The sequence below is a fragment of the Oncorhynchus mykiss genome, chromosome 28, assembly GCF_057628025.1.
Source record: "Oncorhynchus mykiss isolate SJ-2025 chromosome 28, ASM5762802v1, whole genome shotgun sequence".
NCBI classification, from domain to species: Eukaryota; Metazoa; Chordata; class Actinopteri; order Salmoniformes; family Salmonidae; genus Oncorhynchus; species Oncorhynchus mykiss.
Window position 1 is genome coordinate 12,769,282 of NC_143049.1, and position 21,295 is coordinate 12,790,576.

A 21,295-nucleotide genomic window follows, 5' to 3' on the forward strand; every position below is an offset into this window, starting at 1 on the left:
TTACCTGGTCAGTCTGTCATGGAAAGAGCTGTACTTAATGTTTGGTATACTCAGTGTACATGTGCAGTGTGTGTGGGCATGCTTGCCTTTGTGGGTTTGTGTGTATTTAATTGTGTGTGTTTTGTGTGTAGCTTCCCCTGCAGTGTGGCTTGATGGAACAATGGCAAGAGGATCAGAGGCTGAGGTTGGCTGCAGCCACAGGCTAACCCCTCCACCACGCACACAGTCACCCCCCCCACCACCACCACCACCACCACCACCACCGACCCCCTGGTAAGGTTAGCCATTCATAAATCACTTTTATTCCATCCGGTGCTCAAGAGCCTTACCCTCCCGCAGCGGTCTTCGGCACTGCATCTCAGTGCAAGAGGCATCACTACAGTCCCTGGTTCGATTCCGGGCTGTATCACATCCGGCCGTGATTGGGAGTCCCATAGGGCGCCGCACAATTGGCTCAGCTTCGTTCGGGTTTGGCCAGGGTAGGCCGTCATTGTAAATATGAATTTGTTCTTAACTGACTTGCCTAGTTAAATTATGTAAAATAAAACATTCTGGGGAAAAAATGGTTGGGGGAGGAGGGAAAGATAAAGTAAAATATATATATATATATATATTTATTAAATGTAACCTTATTTAACTAGGCAAGTCAGTTAAGAACGAATTCTTATTTACAATGACGGCCTACATCGGCAAAAGCTGGACAACACTGGGCCAATTGTGCGCCGCCCTATGGGTCTCCCAATTACCGTCTGGTTGTGATACAGCCAGGATTCGAACCAGGGTGTCTGTAGTGACGCCACAAGCACTGAGATGCAGTGTCTTAGACCGCTGCGCCACTCGGGAGCTCCAAGAAGGGATGAAGGGAAGAAGATTCTTGCTGATGGAAGGAAGAGTGAGAAGGATTAACCTCAAAAGTATGGTAACAGATCTGTGTGCGCGGTCTTGCCAACTTCTATGGTCATCATTGTCATCGATGATCACAGGAGTTGGCAAAATAGCACAAAGAGATCTGGGACCAGGCTACAAACTAGACTCAATCGAAAAAAATAGGTTATAATCCCGCAATGGTGTTGGTGTGATACACAGAGCTGAGCCAGGATCACAAAGTCAAAGACCTTGAAAAAGCTTCAAGATGATCAGAAGGATCGTCAACAAACTTCTGCTGACCATCAATTTCGAGAGGATCTCTTTCAAGTCCAGAAATTTGTGACGGAAGCTATGTCAATCACATGGGAGAGTATCAATTGAATAGCCCCCCCAAAAAGTACTTTCAAAAAAGCTGTCCAAACTGAGAGCACCGTGTGAATGTCGAGAACACATTGCTCAAACTCATCCACTCATTCTGGCACATGGAAAGTCCAAAAACAAGTTCCTGACGAGTTTTCAAAAGCTTTCATGGTTTTTGCACACCGAAATGTTCGGTTCTAGAAAGGAACCGCATTGAGGCCTACCAAAACACTACGTTGCCAATCAATCTCTTATAAATGGCTTGTCTTAGGGGAACTCTTGGTTGAATGGAGGAGTCGTCTTAAGACAGAGTGAAAACCCCCCACCCCTTTATCCAACTGAAACCATCCAATCAATTAGTGTTGTGGCCCCTTCCTTCGCATATTGATTGATTACCTGCTCAGCTTAACATCCAGCCCGTACTATTTATCACCCAGGCAGGGAGGACGCATGTGAGGCCGCTGGGGCTGGTTGAGTGATGCTGCTTCAGAGAAAGATGCTTGCCTGTCTTGAGGTAATTCTAATTAAACTGCTGGGCTTGGTTCAGGTTGGGCTGGGCGAAACGGGACCAGTAAGACAAACCACTGAGGGTTTAGCATTATGGACTGGAGTTTTTCCCCTGACTTACCAGGTCACCTGACCAGGCTAACTCCAAGCTCTAGCCATTGCCTCTAACGTGGGCCTGACTTTGTTCGGTCAAAGTCCATGGGTTTGCGAAGCAGTACCTCAGCGGGAAATTTTTGAGCGACCGCTTCAGGTGAAGCAAACTCAACGGCAGCACACTCTTAAACCACACATTGGCGGGAAAATGGCTGCTGGCTCGGCTAGAGCAGAGAAACTCACTATATGAAGGCTAGGGTGTTTTTACGAGAAGTCAACCGATTAATCGGAATGGCCGATTAATTAGGGCTGATTTCAAGTTTTAATAACAAATCGGTATTTTTGGACACCGATTTGCAATTATTTTTTTTTATACCGTTAATACAGTTAAGAACACATTCTTATTTTCAATGACAGCCTAGGAACGGTGGGTTAACTGCCTTGTTCAGGGGCATGATGACAGATTTTTACCTTGTCTGCTCAGGGATTCGTTTTTGCAATCTTCCTGTTACTAGTCCAACGCTCTAACCACCTGCCTTACATTTCACTCCACGAGGAGCCTGCGTGGCAGGCTGACTACCTGTTACACGAGGGCAGCAAGAAGCCAAGGTAAGTTGCTAGCTAGCATTAAACTTATCTTATAAAAAACAATCAATCTTAACACAATCACTAGTTAACTACACATGGTTGATGATATTACTAAATTATCTAGCGTGTCCTGCGTGGTATATAATCGATGCGGTGCCTGTTAATTTATCATCGAATCACAGCCTACTTCGACAAATGGGTGATGATTTAACAAGCGCATTTGCGGAAAAAAGCACTGTCGTTGCACCAATGTACCTAACCATAAACATCACTGCCTTTCTTTAAAATCAATACACAAGTATATATTTTTAAACCTGCATATTTTGTTAATATTGCCCAATAACATGAATTTCTTATAATTAGGGAAATTGTGTCACTTCTCTTGCGTTCCGTGCAAGCAGTCAGGGTATATGCAGCAGTTTGGGCCGCCTGGCTCATTGCGAACTGTGTGAAGTCCATTTATTACTAACAAAGGCCGTAATTAATTTGGCAGAATGTTACGTAATTATGACATAACATTGAAGGTTGTACAATGTAACACCAATATTTAGACTTAAGCCATCCGTTAGATAAAATACGGAACGGTTCCATATTTTACTGAAAGAATAAACGTTTTGTTTTCGAAATGATAGTTTCCAGATTCGACCATATTAATGACCTAAGGCTCATATTTCTGTGTGTTATTCTGTTATAATTAAGTCTACGATTTGATAGAGCAGTCTGAGCGGTGGTGGGCAGCAGCAGGCTCGTAAGCATTCATTCAAACAGCACTTTCGTGCGTTTGCCAGCAGCTATTGCGCTGTTTATGATTTCAAGCCTATCAACTCCCGAGATTAGGCTGGTGTAATGGCTGGCCAACCTGAAAACATCCTAATAAAAGTGTGTCAAGCAAGAATTAGCGGGACCTAAAGTGGTAGACAGCAAGCATCAAATCCTAGTCAATAAGTTATGAAATAATAATGTTGATGTACAATATTTAATGAGAAAGAAAAAAGCTGGCTAATAAATTAACTTAAAATCAGCAGAGAGCGCAACCATTAGTGCGACTGGTGGAGCCCTGCTTGAAGCCTCCCTTCCAGGCAGTGGGACGGCCAGCCTCCGCTTTCCTGCTTCTTACTGCATAGTAGACCTACATCACACACAGGGCTGGGCAGTATACCGTATTTTACGATACACCGGCATTGATGCACGGGACCAGTTTGGGTTTTTCCTTTACCTTCTATAACGGTATTTGAATGTTTGGTTTGTTGAAATGTGATATGCCGTGTGTAACTCCCTTTTTTATAGTTTACTCCGCTACTTCCGTTCTCTCCGCTCGCGCCATGCTGCTTTCCACACAGACCTAGCCCCACCCCGTCAATCAAGCAGCGCATTTGTTACTTGACAACGAGACACTTACGTTCAGTCTGTATGGTCAATGCAGCACATGCAACAAATGTTGATGACAACGATGCTGTTTCCACTTTGTTTCTTAATAGAAATCCACAATTACACAGCTATTGTGTTTTCTTAGCCCCAACTTGCTAAGTCGTATTTGCCCCTATTGCTAATCGCTGGTTAGCTGGCTAGATGTACTGAGTCAGAGCAAATGTAGCTAGCTATGCAGCCTGATACCAGTGATGGTGTAACATAAATCAGCATGTTGTTTGTTCAACAGTATCTTTTAAATCAGAGGAATAGTAAAAGCATGAATATGTTCGCTACATAGAGTGGCTAAGAGAAAACATTGAATGTGTTCAAAGATTATTATGTCCCCTAGGAAACACTGACCAACACTTTGGTTCTTACCCTGGTATTTTCATTCGTTGTGTATTCTAAGTGCCCACTATAATTGTCCAAATATAGATTTAGAATAATCATTTTTCCACAGTTCACCCAAGTGTGTTGATCTAAATCACAAGTCAAATAGCCACATTTGATAAAAAAATAAGACCTAGATTTTTTGCTCATATCTTCCCACCCTAACGTGGCAGTGTGGAAATTCTCTCAATGAGTGCAGGAAATGCAGAAATCGATGAAAATGCAAAAAAAAGTATTTGGGTTTAAGTTTAATTGAACAGTATAAAACAATCAGAGTGGAGAGTGACCCATTGAAATCTCAGGCTGTTCACCCCTTCAAATTAGTGGATTCGGCTATTTCAGCCACACCCATTGCTGACGGGTGTATAAAATAGAGCAAACAGCCACACAATCTCCATCGACAAACATTGGCACTAGAATGGTCTGACTGAAGAGCTCAGCGACTTTCAAAATGGCAGAGTCATAGGATGCCGCCTTTCCAACAAGTCAGTTCGTCAAACTTCTGCCCTGCTAGAGCTGCCTCGGTCAAATCAAATGTATTTATAAAGCCCTTCTTACATCAGCTGATGTCAAAGTGCTGCACAGAAATCCAGCCTAAAACCCCAAACAGCAAGCAATGCAGGTGTAGAAGCACGGTCATTATTGTGAAGTGAAAACGTCTAGATGCAACAACAGCTCAGCCGCGAAGTGGTAGTCCACGCAAGCGCTCAGGACCGCCGAGTGCTGAATCGTGTAGCATGTAAAAATCGTCTGCCCTCAGTTGCAACACTCACTACCGAGTAACAAACTGCCTCTGGAAGCAGTGTCCACACTGTTCGACGGGGACTTCCTGAAATGGGTTTCTATGGTTTCTATAGGAGCTACCTGCCCCAATGCCTAGTGTCAACTGCAAAGTTTGGTGGAGGAGGAATAATGTTCTGATGCCGCTTCTCATTGTTCGAGCTAAGCCCCTTAGTTCCAGTGAAGGGAAATCATACAATGACATTCAATAGTTCCAACTTTGTGGCACCAGTTTGGGGAAGGCCCTGTTTCAGCATGACAATGCCACCGTGCACAAAGCAAGATCCATACAAAAATGGTTTGTCGAGATCAATGTGGAAGAACTTGACTGGCCTGCATAGCGCCCTGACCTCAACTCCATCAAAAAGCTTTGGGATGAATTGGAACGCCGACTGCGAGCCAGACCTAATCGCCTAACATCAGTGCCCAACCTCACTAATGATCTTGTGGCTGAATGGAAGCAAGACAATGTTCCAACATCTAGTGGAAAGCCTTCCCAGAAGAGTGAAGGCTGTTATAGAAGCAAAGAGGGACCAACTCCATATTAATGCTCATGATTTTGGAATGAGATGTTCGATAAAAAGGTGTCCAAATACTTTTGGTCATGTAGTGTATGTGTTGCCACCCGAGGGTCACACACTACTCATAAAGAACATTTTGACCTTTTATAATTTAAAACCATAAAAATGCCATAATTCAAAAAATAAATAAATACTGTGATACTGGCCATATCACCCAGCCCTACTCACACATACATAAAGTAGCGGCTGGACAATGCAGCAGTGCCTGACAGGAGGAGTGCGGAAATGACGAGCTGTTGAGTGTGTAGCGTTGGATAATAGCGGGGGGGATGTAAGCACGATGGTTGAGTGGAGATGGTCAAGTAAGGAATACAGTTATGTAGTGTAATAAAAAAAGGGCTATGGTCGGAAGTAGTGCACTACACAGGGAATAGGGTACCATTTAGGACAAACACCTAATAAACATAGGACTTCCAGAGACAGGGATTTGAGCCGAAACCAGTTGAGAGGAAAACAAAAAGACCAATAACTTAAGCACAAACCCACACCACCAAACACAGCCCTCCTCCCTCTCTGATCTGATGACACTAAGTGAAATTATGTCTGTTAGCAGTGGAGTTGTGACTGGTTTGATTTAAAGAGGGCCCTGCCTATCTGCTAAAGGAAAGTGGAGAGACTGTGGGACTCCTTTTTAGAGCCCAATAACAGGTGGACGTTCCAGGCCTGCCATTTATACAGTTGCAATTCTGCACTTTCATTGGCCATGTAAGGTCAAGCTTTGAGCAGACACATTAGCCTGGAATGAATCCATTCCAACCTGGCAAATGGTCAATTCTTGTAATAGCCATAAAGATAACTTAATCGAAAAGCTATAAATTTTACTGACAATATATTAATTGAGTCGCATACTTAAATCTATGCAAGGATTTCTTACACTCGCCCCATAAAAAAGCCAGGGATATAGTTTTGCTATGGTGGAGATGAGGAAGTGTTGCCAGTGAGCTTGTTAGCAACGATATATAAATCAAATCAGCAGATATGCTTTGGAATTTAGAGCATTAGGCTAACGCAAGACGCTAGGCTACTCTTTTTGATGACAACACACTTTCCTCACAACATGAGCCCCTCTCCATCTCAGCTACTGTGTCTCTGAGCGGTTTTCGTTCTCTTTTATAATGACACAAATACCTCAGAGACATTTCCATATGATTACTTCTTGCAGGGGACATGACAGTAAATGGTGTGAAAAAACATCGGCCTGGAATAATGAAATACACATCCTTGGGCGATGCAGTTAAATACAGGGGGTGTGGGGCTGGTGCCACTACAGGTTGCAGGAATAGTCAAGACAAGCGCTGCGCGAGAGAGAGAGAGAGAGAGAGAGAGAGAGCGAGAGAGCATGCGAGCGAGCGAGAGAGAGGGAAGAGGACACAGAGGACATTCCAGGCAGTGCAGTAGATATGCCCTGTGACGAGACCAACCGATTCTACGTGCCTCGGCAAAGCTAGAAAAAGCCACTTGAAAATGAATTCAAAAGCTCAAAAGGAGAAAAGACAAAGCCTTTGGGTAACACGCGCGCACTAAGCTTCGAGGTGAGGCTGACACATGCACAACTAGATCAGCTGCTCTCCAGTACCCTTTCCACTTCTCACCAGCACAATCTCTTTCCCTCCCTCCTCCTCCTCCTTTTCTCAAATGCGCAGTGTTTCTAAGTATAGAGCTTGAGCAGACGCGAGCTCGACCATAAGCAGTGTGCTCCAGCGCTATTTAAAAAGCGGATAGGGAGAGAGTGAAGGGGGGTTCAAAAGGAGGGAGAGAAGGGGTGGGGGGGTTGAAGTAAAACAGGGGAGGGGGAAAGAAAGACTCAGGAATATACAAGAGGAACCATAAGAGGGAGACCACTTTATTTTAGCGGTACTAAAAATAGCGCAGCAGACAGTGTGGGGTTTGCCTGCTCGGCCGGGCCAAACCAACCTACACTACTCGCCTCGCAGGACGGATGGACGAGAGGTGCAATCGATAGGCGGGGGAACTGGACGGAGGCTCCGCGGAGCCTGTGGCCAACAGTTGCTGAAAGGGGTTTACGGAAGGGGAGTGACGCGGAGACACACTGCTTGACTAAATATGGCCAGGGAGGTGGTGGTGGAAAGAGTGAGACACCGGAGCAGCCCAGCAACCTGGGACCAATTCTGAATGCGTGTTTCAAATGCTTGGCTAGCCATAAAGAGAGAGTCAAGTAACGAACGGTAGCTCTGCTTTCTGTACTGTGCGGAAGGGACACAACAGAAATAGACTCATAGAAATGCCCTTTCTAGTCATTGTATTTCTATGGGGGACACCACCAGTTAAGTTTGTCTCTTATTCGCTATGTGCTTTTTAAGTGTGCGTGAGTTAGCTGCCCTACCTCCCACTACCACCCTCTCTAGGCTGTGACCTTCTCCCCCTGAAGAGGTGACCCCTGCTGGGTTGGTTTGGCCTAATGAGGGTGTCACGTCTACTGTGAAGACTTCAGCTGTGTACTATGAACGGCGTCATAATAGCTCCAGTTCACCCTAGGGAGAGGCTTGTTTTTTTTTTTTTACCCCACCCCCCAAAAAACGAAAAAACATATATTTTATTTTTTAAAGGAACTCAGTCCGGCTCTTGACAGTTGTAATAGTTCACATGGTGCATTATCGAAATTGGGTAGTGCATTATCGAAATTGGGTAGTGCATCATCAGGTCATCTTGTCACGTCAGTCATTGCATACCTAAGAGAGCTATTTATAAGTTTGTCTTAATTTTGGTGTCACTCAAATATGACATGAATACACATAAGACATGGCAAAATGTATACAATTGCAAGAAAATTTGCTTTAAATGTGTAAGATTTTACCCTTGATAAAAATGTGTAGAATTGCAGGAAATAAGCTTTAAACCTGCAAAATGATCTAGACCAACAAGAGGGGTGTGAACAGTTTGTGTCAAACAGTGCTTGTGCCTATAGAAATAGACGTGGTACTGGAATTGTATTTTCAACTGTTTGAAGCTTGTGTACAAAACCAAAAGTAAAAGATGCAAAAACAAAACTTAAGAACAGCAACACAGAAACAGCGTTACATAGAACAGATCTACCGCTTCTTAGACTTGCTTTCAAAAACAATGACAGATCAATAACACACATTTCTACGTGAATTTGGTTGGGATTGCCTAAAAAGTGACACATTGCAGATTTAAAAAAAGGTTAGTAAAATAAGCTACCCTTTTCCTCCCTTAACTGTGTTTGCTAACTGTAGCATGAGCGAATTGCTATCAAGACCTTTTTTTTTAATGCCAAATATTTTCAAAACTACTCGGCTGACTCCCTCACTCTTCTCTTGTGAAGTAGTTGCACTGAATAATAAAAGTGATGCGTTTTAGAAATCCCCAGCACAGAAAGCGCAGAGGCTGTATGTGTGTCATATGAATAAGAAGAAAGCGGGAGCGGGAAGAAGGGAGAGGGAGAATACGTGCTACACTTTCTGCCGGTCTCCTACAGACCAGGGAATCCTCCCTTCCGTCTCTCCCTCAGAATGCACATGGTACAGAGGAATGCTGCAGTTTTTTTCATTCCTCCAACACCTTTTTCAAACGGCAGCTAGCTCCTCATGTCAGTCTTTCCCCTCCTAAAGGTATGGCTTGAGAGTGTGAGTGTGAGAGAGAGAGAGAGAGAGAGAGAGAGAGAGAGAGAGAGCCCCCCCCCCCCCACCTCTCCCTGACTCTGATGCTCTCCCCCAACCAGAGAGCTGATTCAGCGAGTCAGGCATGCACCCAGCACACGATGGCTGCAGCAGCTGGAGCGCAAGCTCTCTAGGTCATTATGGTTCTCCTCACTACGGAAGAAGAGAGGAGGATGAGGAGGAGGAGGAGAAGAGGAGGAGCAGCACCAGTTAACAAACTGACCTGACAGGTAACATATGCGCCCCCCTTTTCATTCAAAAGGGGGAATTTGCCCGACGGGGCCCTGACGCCTCTTCCCTCTCCTCCGTCCTCTTCTATCTCTTTCAGGGGAGGGACGCAATCCATTATTAAGCGCATGGCTTGGCTGTGAGTAGCGTAGTCAGTCGGAAGGGGGGAGTGGAATTTACTGTTCTGCAGTAGCAGCAGTCAGCAGCACACAGTAGCAGCCAGCCATTAGGACAGAAAATAACTTAACCAACCAACACCTTGGGGCTTCTCTCTTCTGGGGTCTCTTGCTGGCTGCCTGGGTAGACCCACAGGAAGAAAAAGGGAACACCGGCCGGGAAGGAAGGAATGTGGAACGAAAAAATGAGAAAGAAGAAGCAGGTGAAGATGAAATGAACGAGGAGGGAAAGTTGCTGTCTGTTCAGTTGACGTCCACATGGATATTTTTGTTGTTTCCCTCTCTCCCTCCCCCACTCACCCGGTTGTGCTGTGGCCGGACATGCTGCTGCAGCATCAGAGCTCCCGCTCTGCCTGGCTCATTAGGTGTCACGGTTGCAGCCCCTCTGATATCTAATGACGGACTCGTTAGCTCAAACCCACACTGACGTGGAGACGGAGGCAGCCAAAGACAGAACCATTCGCTCTTCCGTCTTCACACTTTGTCCTCTATCTACCTGATGGGGAACTCATCCATTTTCTTACGTCCACTTGCTAAAGGAGATATCTTGATGGCGATAGAACATTTCTGGGTATTTGATTACCCTCGTGCCTTTTCATTCACTAGCCGAGATGAGACCTAAGACCTCATTTTTGGAACGAGGTCATCATCATCATCGTCGCCTTTTCTTTAAACTGTAGGGGTACGTTTTGAAGACCCGAGGATGACAGCCGGATGTTCGGAATGTGGATGATATCGTCGGTGGGGATGACGACGAGGTGTCAGCAGCCATAACGAACGGCGTCGGTTGCCATGGCGAACAAACGGCACTTGAGTTTTAAACAGAACAGGGGAGGATGAAATGGCCCGGATTGACGGTACAAAGCTGGGTCAGTGAATTAACACCGATGTGGAGGTAGAGGGGTGGGGACAGGGGGGGAGGAGGGCTGATGGGGGTTACGGCTGACTGAGTGGATGTGTGTCACTGGCTGGCTGAACCCATGCAGTGGTGGTAGTAACCCAGTTTCTCTCACTCTTCCCCCCTCCCTCTCTCTCTCTCTTTCTCAAAATGCTAGGGGCAGGCAGGCAGGGCACAATACTGCAGTGCTACTGTATGTCTCAGACCACACCAGAGCAGGCCGGGGCAGGGCCAGACAGCAAGGCACCAACTCTGCTCATTCACTCCTTCTCTTTACGTCAGTCAGTCAGTCGCTAGTTAGCTAGTCCTCCAGGAGGAATCCCCTCCCCTCACTCATTCTCTCAGGTGGCTGTGACTTTTCCTAAACGGGACGTCACACCAACACAGCAGAGCTGCCTCATCCATCCATCCATCCATCCACCCACCCACCCAGCCCTGCCACATCTTTAAGCTGAGAACAACTGGACAGGACACCTCTAATTCTCAACGGCCAACTCTTCATTCAATCCTATTTCCAGAACCAGAACTCACAAATACGTTTCACTATATATGGCATTAACACATCCACACTCGTCATCCACATTCACAAACATAAGTGTTTAGAGGTAACATGTAAACTAACTCTCCCCCACAAAGCCATAGCCTCAGTCATCCAATCAGCACCTAAGCTAGACTGCTAGTGGTTGAGAGAGGGGGGTTGGGAGTACAAGCTGCCACCAGGCAGTGTTGACTTGTGGAATGTGTTGAGCTGGGTTAAAGATTCATTAGAGACTCGCTGAACTTTTCACGCCGTTGCGCAAATCGTTATTGATCTATCGCCTCCTATCCGTCATATTCTCCCCCTCCCGTAAACACGGGACGGGCAGGTGAGGAGGAAGAAAGAGTGACAAGAAGAAAGGGAGCGAAACGCCCACAGAACCAAGGAACAGAGAGAAAGTGGTGAAGAGTAAGGGGAAGGAAAAAAAAGAAGAAAAAAAAGAGCAGCGCCACCCACGGCCAATCAACATACAAGTGCTGAGTGGGCAGGCCAGCAGTATTAGCGCATGCATGTGACCTCTGGCCTGCCTGTTTTGTGCTGCCTGCCTGTTCTGCACTGCCTGCCTGTGTATGAGCCTAAAACCCAAATCCTGCTCACAATAGCTTCCTGTTCCACTTGGATAGATCGCCACCCTCGTTTTCAAACATCAGCAGGAGGCAATGGGCCAGCAGGGAGCTGGGTGGACACACCGCTCGCTGGGGGGCGAGGGGCAGACAGTGACACCAGAGACATGTATGGGACAAGAACGAGGAGGGAGGGAGGTGCATAACTGGTTAGGGATATGGGGAAGAGGGTGGGAGTAAGAGAGAGAGAGCGAGAGAGAGAGAGAGAGAGCACGGGGGGAGGATCGGGGAGGTGTAAAAGTATACCATGTAGCCTACGTAACTTGAAAGTGCTCCCCTATTTCCAGGACAGTAGGATCAAGCCTCATACAAGACAAGGTGCACAGAGGCTAACCACCTACCAAGGACGCATAACCAGCAAAGAACAAGTCAACTACCCTTAGTCTCTACCGCTTTTGAATTTTTGACCCACCCCTCTACACTCGTCCTCCTCTTTCTTTTTATTTGCTGGAAGAAGACCAGGACAACCTTCTCTTGCTGTAAAAGAGAGAGAAGAAAAAACCTCCCTGTTCCCAATGGTTTGTCCCAGTTCTCCGGAGGACTGATGGAATCACTGGGACCAACAGCAACGACTGGCCTAGAACACTTCTGAAAATAAAGAGGGGGGGGGCTGGTTCAACTTTACTGGGTGGCTAAAGAAAAGCAGCCTCGAGTGTTGATCTGAAATCACGCTCAAAGTCACCTTACGGTGCAGACTCACACTGCATTCTTAGGAGGGGGGAAAACGGTGAGAGAGAAAATCTATGCTGCCACTACTAGCTGCTCCGTGCGACCTTGTGAATTCCCTGTGATTGCCTACTTGGTGTACATACTTCTTTATGTACCCATATGAATATATGACAGCTATGGAATGTAAAGAAGTATGTATTCTTGGTGAGGTGTGGACCCTCGACTGACGGAGCAAAGGGGAATGTTTCTTGATTGACGAGTCGCTGTTTGTTTTTTTGTTGACGATCTATATCGCTGTGTGTGGAGATGATTGTGAACCCGACTGCGATTTCGGGGGGGGGGGGGGGGGGGGGTGTAAATTAGAATAGTGGGCGGAGTGGAGAGAGGGGCGAAGACATTAGCTATACTGTTTTGGGGAAGTGTTCCTGCAGCAATATAACCGCTGTAGGGACATAGTTAATGCTGGTTTCTCTAACTGGCAATATGATCCACACCATTAACCAAGCAATCAGAATATTTCCCAAAACAATGTTTTAGCCTACATGTGTCGACCAGAGTGGAGATACAGGGTTAGTGTGTTTGGCTGGTATTATTCTCCTGTGTGGCGGAATTAATTGGTTCTGTCAGTTCCAGTCAGTTAGGAACGACTTGGTTGGAGCTAGTAAGGAACGACTTGGTTGGAGCTAGTAAGGAACGACTTGGTTGGAACTAGTAAGGAACGACTTGGTTGGAACTAGTAAGGAACGAGTTAGTTGCGTCACCGACAAACTCAGAAGTAATAATGACCCCGTGACATCACCATAGGAACAGGTCCTCCATTCAACAATGGTGGGTTTTACTGCATTATGGCCTTTTGAATCACAGCCAGCTGCAACTTAGCTTGTGACCAGTACAGGGGGAGGGAGAGAGAGAGAGAGAAATAGGTATGCCAGAGAGCCAGGCCAGAGCTCCACTATTAATACTATAATCTTTTCCAAAGGTCCCTCGGGACGGGAAAATAAGGAAGGTGAATTATGGCAAAATGTTGCCATCTTTGTTTAATAAAAGCGCGGCGATGGGATGAAAACGCAGCAGAGGAGAGTTGCTAAGGGGCAGGAAGGCAGTTGCTGCCGTTTAAAAAGCTACTGGCTCTGCCACAGTGCTGGATCATTCGGCAGGCATGGTGTGTGGCGTTAGCCCTACTGTGTGTCCAGTCCAGCTATAGCATTAGCCATGTCTCTCCCAACATACCCTCCGACCCCTCTGAAAACCCCTCTGCACCCCTCCCCTTCGCTGATTCCTAGCCTCATTGTTCAGTTTGCTATGCTTGCCAAATGCTTTGCTGCGCCGCACGGCTGTTGGCAGTGCAGCTTAGGACCGTCGAAAAGTGACAATGCAGGATCAGGGCCAGCTTCGGCCCTGTCAGACGATTCCAATTGTATCACCGCTTCAAACAAATAAAGGCCCACAGGAGAGAGAGGAGGGGGGGGGGAGGGGGAGAGGGCTGTGGCAGCTGAAAAAGGTATAACAAAACTAAGAAAGCGTTTCCATTGCGTTTTTTTGTCTGCAGCGTAAAACAAAAGCTTGCGGAAGTTGTTGTAGTGAGCTGAGCAGTGCGCTAACACAGAATCTGCTAAAAGCAGCACAGTGCAAACCAGACCATGCTAGCGCAGAGCAGTCAAGCAATGGAAAAGCCTAGAGCTTCGTCTGGGACACCTTTGTGCTATGGGACTCGTTTAATGAAATACAACACAATGGCACTCCCGTTGTGGTTTGGTTAACCTGCTGAGGATGGCGCTGCGAAGACGTATTCCATTTGCCATCCATGATAGAAAGTGAAAGGCGGTAGGGAAGAAGCAAGACTCTTAATTCAGTCTTTGACAATGTGCACCAGTGCCATTCCAGCGACATCAAGACAGGAACAAAAAAAAATGAATCAAATAAGTCACATTTTTAGACTTCAGAAAGAGAGAGGTGGAATTTGTAACCTACTTGTCCCCTCTTAATACATTCTGGTTTTTCTTTTTACCTCAGTGAGGTCATATTTGATTCATGGAGATAAAACTGGTGGTACATGCACTCAAGATTCTCTGTGGTGTAAACTAAAATGCTTGAAGACTGAGACAGACCTGCGTTTGCCTTTTCTATGAAGTGTAGGCTAGCTCAGAGTGCAGCTACGCCTTAGGGTAAGCTAAGCCGTTACTGCTTGAAGGAGGGGGTTTGGAACTCGGAAATGAGAAAACGTAGAGAATAGTATAAGAGACCCTCCAATGAGGGTAGGTTGAAATGGTTACGTCAAGCTCAAATGTCATTTCAAGAGACTATCCGCACAGAAGATTAAAGCTACTAAATGTATTTCTCTTTCGTTAACCCCCCCCAGTCTAACCTTTCTCAGTCCTTCTGTCAATAACCATCTGCGTACGTCTCATCCCTCAATCTCTCCCTCCCTTTCTGTAAAACCATAGCAGCTATTCTACCAACTGTCTACGGGGTCTCTCTCTCTGGCCACAACCTGCTGCCTGACTGACACCACACAGCAGATGCTGACATTATCAAATGCTCAGTGCCTGCCTGTCGGTCTGTCCACCCCTTTGCTTTTGCCCTGTTATGGACAGTGGACGAAATGGTGCAGCCGGCCCCCACCCATCTGACTCATCTAGTGTGTGTGTGTGTGTGTGTTGCAAATAGCCTCTCTCCTGTGCCATACCGAGCTGATCTCTCTATCGCTCTCCCGATCTGTCCCTCAGCTGCTGCTCTGCTCTTAGAAAGTGGCTCTTAGGTGCACTCATAGAGTAACCTATTCGCATCAAAACTGTTCCGAAAATTGGAGCAACAAAAAAGGTATAATAACTAAATGACAGTTAAAAAGCACAGTTAACCAGCAGGCCTATGACATTCATTGAAAGGACCACCATGGAAGACATGAGAACGCTCATAATTTAAATACATACTATTTTAAAATCAGTCTACGACTGATATGAATGACTGGGCCAAAGTAATGGCCCCTTGAGCACTGCATTGGGAGTGTGTGAGGCTGACTGCGGAGGTATGGGTGTCGGCCTCAGTTTCTGTGACCTAGAGCGCGCGCGCGCACACACACACACACACACACGCAGCAGGTCCCATCCGTCACAGGCTGTAATTGCTACATGACTCCGGGACATTTGACTTAAGTGCACCACGACAGATTATTATCCTTTTCTTAGGGAACCATTTTTCCTCCTTCTCTCAGATAACTTCTCCTAAAACATGGCAACAAGGATAAATAGACTGGCTGGGAGGGCAGAGCGTGAGGGAGATATGGCTGTGGTGTGGGAAAGGGGAGGGGGGGGGTAGAGAAGCGATTTTAGTTAATGGAGCGGACAGACATAATACTTGATGGCTAATGTCCTAATTGCAGTATTAATAAACTACACACTTCCCTGTACTGTATTATACTGTATGTTCATGTTTCCAGCTTGTTCCATCTGGGCTGTCTACACTCCAGTTCGTGGCCCAGTGAACGACAAACACCTAATGCCTTGCTAAAGCTGGTAAAAAGGAACCAAATCACCTCTTGAATGGATTTGGTCCCCTTCAACCAGCTGTAGCTATGCTTTGATGACTACATACCATCCCTACCGGAGCGCCTCTCTCTTCAAATGCTCTGACTGACTGGATGACGGTGTCAATGATCGTGTGTAGCGTCATGCCTCGACTCACCCACGTCGGCTCTCATCTTCACTAAGCGATTATTGATCAAGTGTCATGTTTCACTGTTGAATCTGTCTGCCTTTCTTCTATCTTGACTAATAAAAAGAAGCCAACAGAGATTCAACAAACCGCTGTAGCGTCTCTTACTCGACCGTAGAATGCATATACAAGACACGCAACTCAACGGCTGTTTAAAAAAAGCGGGGGACGTACAGGTAACTGCCAAAACAATGGAAACACTTGAGGGGTATACAAAGTATATTGAAAGCAGGTGCTTCCACACAGGTGTGGTTCCTGAGTGGATAAAACAATTAACATCCCATCATCCATCTATAAAAATCCTGGGTAGGCCATTATCACGGCTATGCCCCCATAGGATGGCAATGCTCCCATCAACAGGGCACAGGTGGTCACTGAATGGTTTGATGAGCATGAAAACAATGTAAACCCTATGCCATGGCCGTCTTAGTCACCAAATCGCAACACAATTGAAGACCTACAGGAAATGCTGGAGCGGAGCCTGAGACGGTGCTTTCCACCACCATCTACAAAACTCCAAACTATGGAATTTCCCGTGGAAGAATTGTGTCGCATTCCTCCAATAGAGTTCCAGACACGTGTAGAATTTATGCCGGCTCTGTTAAGAGACTTTATGTTGGTGTTTCTTGTATTTTTGCAGTTACCTGTACGCGTTAGAAACATACAGCATTCCGCACCGAGTTAACTCACACGGGTGCGTAAAGAACGCAGCGGCAGCCCAGGGGCCATGCCAGAACTAGCTCCTCCAACTGACTACCACAGGGTGATTTATTAACATACAATTGGTGTTGAGACGTGGGGAGGCAAGCCAACGCAGCACAGTGGGGCCACATAAAACGGTTTGAAAGTGCAGATCTAAGGGAACGTTTTATAGAGAGCGAAGGGGAGTGGGGAATAGTAGACCAGCTCCGGACCCCCTCCTTGGAGAAGCCTCCTTTGTGTGTGTGTGAGCGAGAAGAGGGGGAGATAAGAGCCAGATGCTCCAGAGGACGGGAGCTAAACGCACAAATCATAAAAGGAGCAGACCCCTCGCAGACTGACATACACAGCCGCAGTACATGCAAGCAGATCAAACCATTCCTCTGCACCCGCCCTCCCCCCCACCACCACCTTTCTGCCTCTTTACGTTACTCGCTCTCTCACATACAGAATTGCATCACACTTGGCTTTCATGTTTAATGTCAATCTGACCTGACCTAGCTGTGACATCACACACCCTAAAGCCATGGATATAAGTGACTCAAATGGGCCAACATCTGGTCGTATTTTGTGATCTAAAAAAGGGATATGTTAAATTAACAAAACAAAATATATGCCTATGAAGAACCTGAAGGGTTGCACTTGTAATTGAGTGGTTATTGCAACTACTTACTTACTGCCATTATACTATTTATAACCACAAAGTAGCCTAAAATGTTTGATTAGCTTGTATATATATATATATATATATATATATATATATATATATATATATATTTTAAACGTTTTCAGCTGCAGCCGCTCAAGAACAATAAAGATTTATTGAATTGAAAGTTAGAATTAGAAATGTTGTCTTTGGCTTCACCACATAAAAACAGACATAAAACTCCATCATGAGCACGCCATTTCTTGAGATCGTTAAATAAACTGGACGCAGTAATAAAAAGTGCTAGACAGGGCTGTTCCAAGTTGATAGATTTTGCATTGTTGGTCTAAAGCAATAATCATAGAGTGTTCATCATAAGAGTTTATCAACACGTCAGTGGTTAAAAGACCACCATCATCAAGATTGAAGGGCACCTGGTCATCTCCATGACTCTGATCATCTTATGCATGTCACGGTCTGAGACCACCGTTTACAGAAAAACGTTACACTTTATCCTTGAACTACGAGTAGCCTTGCACAACTTCAAGTCAGGGATTTTTCTGCCATTGTAATCCTTGCGCGGCCTGCCTAAGTGTTTTTCGGGTTGCCTAAATCCATTGTTAAGTTAATACATTTTAGAGATGGAAAAAGACATTCAGTGTAAAGTTAAATGACTAAAATGGATATAAACTACGTAGAAAAGGTAATGGGCCTATATATTTTTTTTAGGGCTGACCCCAATTAGTCGACTTGTCGTTAGGCTGTTGGTCGACAGAGATTGTTTTAGTTGAGCAGTAACAAATACATACAGTACTAATCAAAAGTTTAGACACACTTACTCATTCCAGGGTCTTTGTTTTTACTATTTTCTACATATAACAGTGAAATAACACATATGCAGCAACAAACAAAAAAAAGTGTTAAACATATCAAAATATATATTTTAAATTTGAGACAGATTTGTACCTTGTCAGCTCGGGGGTTTGAACTTGCAACCTTTTGGTTCCTAGTCCAACGCTCTAACCACTAGGCTACCCTGCCGCCCGACTATTGGCATTCTCTCAACCAGCTTCACCTGGAATGCTTTTCCAACAGTCTTGGAGTTTCCACATATGCTGAGCACTTGTTGGCTGCTCTTCCTTCACTCTGCAGTCCAACTCATCCCAAACCATTTCAATTGGGTTGAGGTCGGGTGATTGTGGAGACCAGGTAATCTGATGTAGCACTCCATCGCTGTCCTTTGTCAAATAGCCCTTACACAGCCTGGAGGTGTGTTGGGTCATTATTCTGTTGAAAAACAAATGATAGTGGGACTAAGCGCAAACCAGATGAGATGGCGTATCGCTGCAGAATGCTGTGGTAGCCATGCTGGTTAAGTATACCTTGAATTCTAAATCAAATCCCTGACAGCGTCACCAGCAAAGCACCTCCTCCTCCATGCTTCACAGTGAGAACCACATATGCAGAGATCATCCGTTCACCTACTATACATCTCACAAAAAATCAGCAGTTAGAACCAAATATGTCAAATTAGGACTCATCAGACCAAAGGGACAGATTTCCACCGGTCTAATGTCAATTGTCTGTGTTTCTTGGCCCAAGGAAGTCTCTTCTTATTATTGGTGTCCTTTAGTAGTGGTTTCTTTGCAGCAATTCGACCATGAAGGCCTGATTCACGCAGTCTCCTCTGAACAGTTGATTTTGAGATGTGTCTGTTACTTGAACTGTGAAGCATGTATTTGGTCTGACATTTCTGAGGCTGGTAGCTCTAATGAACTTATCCTCTGCAGCAGATGTAACTCTGGGTTATCCTTTCCTGTGGCGGTCCTCATGAGAGGCAGTTTCATCATAGTGCTTGATGGTTTATGTGACTGCACTTGAAGAAACTCGTAAAGTTCTTGAAATGTTCCGGATTGACTGACCTTCATGTCTTAAAAGTAATGATGGACTGTTGTTTCTCTTTGCTTATTTGAGCTGCTCTTGGCATAATATGGTATTTTACCAAATAGGGCTATCCTCTGTATACCACTCCAACCTTGTCACAACACAACTGATTGGCTCAAACGCATTAAGGAAAGAGGTTCCATAAATTTACTTTTAACAAGGCACACCTTTTACTTGAAATGCATTCCAGGTGACTACCTCATGAAGCTGGTTGAGAGAATGCCAAGAGTGTGCAAAGCTGTCATCAAGGCAAAGGGTGGCTACTTAGGAAGTCAAATATAAAATATATTATGATTTGTTAAACACTTTTTTGGTCACTGCATGATTCCATGTGTGTTATTTCATAGTTTCGATGTCTTCACTATTATTCTACAATGTAGAAAATAGTAAAAATAAAGAAAAACCCTGGAATGAGTAGTTAACTAATCCATCGTGGAAGCCTCGACTAATAGCCAATTTATTTTTTATCTGAAAATATTGTCAGAGGCTCCATATGGAGGGTGTGACGCAATTGCGGAGCCTCCAGAGACATGCAGATGGAAAATCGAGCTCCGTACCGCATCGCCATGTGCCTCCCAAATTTTGTAACAATGCGGAAGGCTCTGTATAGCTTCGCATTGACATGATTGGTTGACGGTAGCTCTGCACTGCTCCGTGAAGTGCAAGAAGTATGAATGACCTTGACATCTGCTGCATCTGCTATCACCGTAAATGCTGCATGGTCAATGCAGAAGTCGAATTGACCATTCACCCATACGCACAATGTCCTCTCTCCCGCCAATTTGTGCACATTCATTGTTTCATAACTTCATTGTGTGAATTGTTTGCGTTTGATTGTTAGTGTATATCAAATCCCCATTACATATATCACCTGTAGTACATTTACCGTTAATTCCTAATCTACAATGTTTGTTGCTTTGGTTACGGTAATTATTTAAATGCATTCAAAATTATTATTCCAGTCTTCCCGTTCTCATTGTCTGAGTGGACACATTGTTTGCAGAGTGCCCAACCTATGCTATACTTGTGAGAAACAAGTTTTGGTTCATTTCATTCAATTTAGTCATCGTCCTTTGTTTGGAGTGCTCCTGTCAATGTTGAGTGAGGATGCGCACACATAGAAGTAGGCCTATTCCTTTCAATAACCACTCAGCGTGAAAGCGAAAAAATGTCATGCTCTGATCCAGTAGAAACGTCATAAAATAGGCCAACCCGGTACTCGGCTCCGGTGAGCTGCCCAAGTCAAGCACCGCTTCTTATCCTTGACGCAAATGCTCACTACAGGGTAAGTGAGGGCCCAGAATATTTTGTACAATGTTGCAAGTTCGCTAACACACGCTTCAGGTTTGGACTCAACTTAATAGTTGATACAATGTTTCAAGTTCATTGCAGACAGGACTTACGTAGCCAGTGTGATTTATATGAATTTGTATTTATTTTTAATCAGGATATTTTCTACCTGCAGGCTGCAATTTTTTATTCCTTGGCTTTATGTAGGCAGTATTCATTTTATTATTATGTTTGAGCAAGAACGCAGCATTATAATTGCAGGAAACTAGAAACCTTTAGGGTATGTGGGACGCTAGCGTCCCACCTGGCCAACATCCAGTGAGATTGCAGAGCGCCAAATTCAAATACAGAAAAACTCATTCGAAAAATTCAGAAAAGATACAACTATTTTACATAGGTTTAAAGATGAACTTCTTGTGAATCCAACCACAGTGTCAGATTTCAAAAATGCTTTACGGCGAAAGCATACCGTACAATTATTTGAGAACATAGCCCAGCAGACAAATCATTACAAACAGTAACCAGCCAAGTAGAAGAGAAACACAAGTCAGAAAAAGAGATCAAATTAATCACTTACCTTTGATGATCTTCATATGTTTGCACTCAATAAATGTTCCTTTTGTTCGATAAAGTCTCTTTATATCCGAAAACCTCAGTTT

The 21,295-nt window shown here is 45.0% G+C and overlaps 1 protein-coding gene and 1 long non-coding RNA gene across 8 annotated transcripts in view; one reads left to right on the forward strand and one right to left on the reverse strand.

The window, feature by feature from the left end:
- mib1 (MIB E3 ubiquitin protein ligase 1) overlaps positions 1-21,295 on the reverse strand; it is a 92,417-nt gene that overhangs the window by 37,395 nt on the left and 33,727 nt on the right. The gene's annotated exons all lie outside the window — the stretch shown is intronic.
- On the forward strand, positions 9,312-16,146 carry LOC110508558 (uncharacterized). Of its 2 annotated transcripts, none has more exons than XR_002471329.3 (2): positions 9,312-9,444; positions 15,783-16,146. It is a non-coding gene; the product is annotated as an uncharacterized LOC110508558 (long non-coding RNA). The 2 variants fall into 2 exon arrangements; XR_016492835.1 differs by having other exon boundaries at positions 9,376-10,487.